Here is a 4,433-nt window from a genome sequence, read left to right as displayed (position 1 = left end):
AATCGCCAGAATTGCTGATGAATGTGAGGCACAAATATTACTATCAAGTGCAAGGCGAACTTCATCACACTGAGCGGTCTTACGGTCTGTTCATTCTTTGGACTCCCTTGGACATGAGAATAATAATAATATGGAGGGATGATCATTTCTGGAAAACGGAGATGGAACCAAAACTGAATCGCTTCTTTTTTCGCTCCATGCTTCCAGAAATCGTTGACGGTCGCTACCTTAGGAATATAAAGATTCGAGAACCCGAATATATTCTAGAGGCAATGAAGCAGAAAGGAAACAGTGAAAAAACTAAGAAGCGGGTCACTGTGAAAGAGTTTAAAGTTTCCAACATGCTCGATGACATCTGTGAAGATGAAATCCTCGAAAATGAGACTGATACCTCTCTCATTGACATAAGTTTTTCAGCCGTTAATGCTGAAGGAATTATGGAATGCGACGGCATGAAAGCAAAAATAAAAGCATGCGATTCCGATACGATGGTAGTTGTCGTAAGTCAACCGAAAAAAGCAAAATTTTCAAACCAGAACGGTACCTCTTCCCCTCAAACGAAACTAGCACCGATTTCCAGTGATGAAGATTTTGCGAGTGTACAATGGTACACAACTTGCCATTTTTGAGAGTAGTTGTGAAAATCTAACGTTCAATCAGCTTTCAAATGAAGAAAAGAAGTTCATAAACGTGCGTTATCCAAAATTGTCTCCAAGTGACGTTAAATCTGAACTGGTCGCAAAACAGCCAGATGGATCGTCTTGTGGTGTTTATGCCGCCGCATTTGCCACAACCTTGGTTCTAGGAAGAAATCCATGCACCATTAAGTATTCGATGAATGTAAAAAGAATGAGGAAGCATTTTGTGGACATTATATCTAAGAAAGATATCAGCTTCTTCCCTGAAAAGTAAAGAAGCTTATACGCTATAATAATGAGTAATATGACCTTCTTTTTCTGAGACAACCTTAGGATTAAGTATGTCTCTGTTGATGTCTCTGAAGTATCAGTAATGTTGTAAATTTGTATTGCTATGCAAAATCTTATTCAGGTTCTGGTTTCTTCAGCTTGAGTTAGTATTTCCGAGACCTCTGGGATTTAGTACGTCTTTCTGACGATCTCCCTGGGGGATTGTCGAAGTACTTTGCGAAATTTGTATTGCCTTACAACTTTTTTCTCACTTTCAACTCACTCGAGCATGAAAATTCGAAGTAAGTTGAAAACTCGAGCTTTTAGCTTGAGTTAATGTTTCCGAGACCCTTGGGATTGAGTACGTCTGTTTGACGATCTCCCAAGGGGATTGTTGAAATCTCTATCTGGCAGTTTAATATTTTTGATTTTGAACCTAAATTCATACTCGGTGAAATAAAAACCCCGCGTGTCGTCTTTCTCGTTAGAAAGATTAAACTGAACTTATAGGTACTTTAAAAATGTAAGGTCTACGAGCCACCTGGAGCTAATATTTAAGAGACACTTGGGATGACGTAAATCTTACGATGTCCCTCTGGATTTAGGATATAGTGCAAGTAATTTGTTTCATATTTTCTTTCAGATAAAGTTACAAACAAAAAAAGACCATGAGATATTGAGAAAACATTGTTTCAATGTTGGTTGCAGTATATTGAGCCAACATTGGTGAGAATGTGGATGAACATGGCACTGTAAACCTGACATCAAGCAATGGCTCATTGATACCAGTGGTGGGCCATTATTGAGGTGCAATTTTTAGCAGTGGCATGTTCATAGCACGCCTCCACGAATGTTGAATCAATACCGAGGGCCAATATTGACTCCATGTTAACATTATCCCTGCCGCACCAAAGGGACCGAATTGAGCCTCTACGAAATACCCGTAAAGACCCCATTGCGTCCCCATTCAGTTCTTTTTTAAAAAACTCAAAAAAGCAGCAAAATCAACCAAAAGTTCGATTTTTCAAAGAAAGAAAATCAATTTACAACCAAAAAGTAGAATAGGTAAATCGTCACTTCATTGATTTAAGAAAAAATTAACATTTACTAGAAAAGTTAAATTCTCATCCAAAGAGAAACATCTTCAAATCTCAAGATTTGTTGTAACAGCGTGAGGTGTGGGCTTACTTCATATTTGTTTTCCTGTCAAATTAATAGAAGGAACCTAAAAAAAAAATTGCACATTTATTCAATTGGCAGCTTTTCTTGTTACTATCAATTCTGAAAGTCGGTGAGTTTTCTAAAGAAATAGTTTTATTTTAATCAAAATTACGAGTTTCGAAAAGTGTAATCTGTGCTATGATGAAACAATAAATATTTTTCTTTTACAGTCCCAGGAACGAGATTAAAATGTTATGAACACCCATTGACAGCCAAGCAACTTGTATTAGACGAAACAAGAGTACATACTCATCAAATCGTTTGTTCTTGTAAGTTAGCAATCACCTCAATTAAAAAATTATTGGATAGCTTCCATATATTAGCATTTTCTTTTGATTTCATCGAAATAAACACAATTTATGGGGTTATGTGCTTCAGTTTATTTTGAGTTTATGTCAGAGATAAAAAGATTCTGAAATTCATTTTTAGACGTTACTTTAGGCCTCTGAAATAACGAAAGTATATAAAATAATGAACATATTGTACAGATTGTGCTGAATTACTTAGATAAAAAGCTTGAACTTGAAAAAGTTATTTGAACAGTTTGTAAACTTAAGCTTTCGTGAATGAACATAGAGTGCTTTTATTTTGTATAAAATTTAACAATTTTGTTTAAAAAAGTCAATCTTCTTGGTTCAAAAATCATAATTTCAATTGTAAAGCGGCGTGCTTTACGGAAAATTTGTCTTTTTATGTTCAGAATTCAATTATTTGGTCGAATCTTAACTTTTTCTGCTGAAAATTCATATTTGCGGTTTGAAAATTCCAAATGCTTTGTAGAAAAATCGTCTTTTGGGTTTAAAAAATCATCTGTTGTCGAAATGATTCGGAATCATTTCACAATTTTAGAATTTACAGATTTTAACGTAAGAAATTAAACTGCTTCAATTGGAAAGTCTTATTAGTTAAACAAATCTAAACGCCCGATTGCAACTTTATAAACTATTTTCAAACTTAAATTAAAATGAAATTAAAATTACTTAATATTTAGAAATATCTGAGTGTTCATTTTAGCAGCATTTATAAATTAAATTATCAAAACTAAACAAAAACATTATTCTCAAAAAAATTCGAGCAATTGAAAGAAATATTTAGGAGCTTTAAACAAATCCAAAAATAATTAAAAATTTGAAACTATTTTAAATAACTGAAACGAAGTGTCTCCGTGTACCAACAAAGTCCGGTTATTAGTACAAAAAATTTAGAAGCGTTTTAAGAATTTTGAAATGCTTCAGAAGAATAAAAAAGATCTCCTAGAAATTTAAAAATGATTTTTTTATTTCGAAAAATCAATTTTTAAAGAATATTAAAGTATTTAGCAAATTTTAATTAGTAAAAATAAAAATAATTTGGTTAGATCATTTGAAAATTCGGTCCTACACATATTGCAAAAAATACAAATATAATTTCTCGCTTTTTCATTAAAAAAAAGGAAAGAAAAACGCTCAATTATTCGTGTAATTGTAATTTAAGTTTTTATTTCTATTTTAATTGTTCTATTTAACCAAATTTAATTTTCAAGTTTAAGCTAGAATTTAAAACAAAATATAGGTTCTGGTAGATTTTGAACAACAAACTTATAAGCTTTTTAAGAATTTCGACAGGCTTCAGATGAATAAAAAGCATTTCCCAGGAAAATTGAAAATTATTTTTTACTTTAATAGACTTATTTTAAGAAAAATTTTTTAAAGATTTTTAAAGATTTACAAAATTGTAAAGAGTAAATGTGGACGATTTTAAGAAAATTTCTTTAATTGGGCAGAATTAACAAAAAAATGTAAAACAACATGTAGAACATCTACATGTTTTTTAAAAGTAATTTCACTTTTAATTTGAACATCTAATTTTTAATTTTTTACAAATTTATATTTGGAACTGTCATGTATCTAGAATAATCGTAATTTTGACTTGGAACCTTAAATTGGCAAATTTTAGCAAATTCCGAGCTAGTACTGGAAGTTTTCAAAATAAAACAAAATTCTTGATGGGAAGAGGACCTATTTCCAATGAATTTTAATTTTGAGTTGATGCAGAGAATTTTTGAATTTTAACTAAATATGATTTGAAACTGGAATTTATTTAGGGGAATAACGGAACTTATAGATGCATAGTAGATTTAAATCAGTGGTGTCAGGACACGGATATCTCTGACATGCGCAATACACTGGGGGTGGCACCCATTTCAGTATCCAATGGGAAGTCGGCGGGAACTTTTAAATGCGCAAATTTGCAACTTATTATTTTTCAGCAGAATTACAATGAGGAAAATAAAATGATGATGCTTGATAAAAGAAAATTATTTTA

The 4,433-nt window shown here is 31.9% G+C and overlaps 1 long non-coding RNA gene across 2 annotated transcripts in view; it reads left to right on the top strand.

The window, feature by feature from the left end:
- The first annotated feature begins 2,139 nt into the window (after window positions 1–2,139).
- Window positions 2,140–4,433, top strand: part of LOC117179042 — a 44,204-nt gene continuing 41,910 nt past the window's right edge. For both annotated transcript variants that reach the window (XR_004467853.1, XR_004467852.1), the window contains exons 1-2: window positions 2,140–2,199; window positions 2,300–2,398. This is a non-coding gene — a long non-coding RNA (uncharacterized LOC117179042). The remainder of the gene's footprint in view (window positions 2,200–2,299; window positions 2,399–4,433) is intronic.

Source organism: Belonocnema kinseyi, chromosome 8 (genome assembly GCF_010883055.1).
Source record: "Belonocnema kinseyi isolate 2016_QV_RU_SX_M_011 chromosome 8, B_treatae_v1, whole genome shotgun sequence".
In the NCBI taxonomy this organism is placed as follows: Eukaryota; Metazoa; Arthropoda; class Insecta; order Hymenoptera; family Cynipidae; genus Belonocnema; species Belonocnema kinseyi.
The sequence above is the reverse complement of the archived record's forward strand: the minus strand, read 5'-3'. Positions and strand labels throughout refer to the sequence as shown.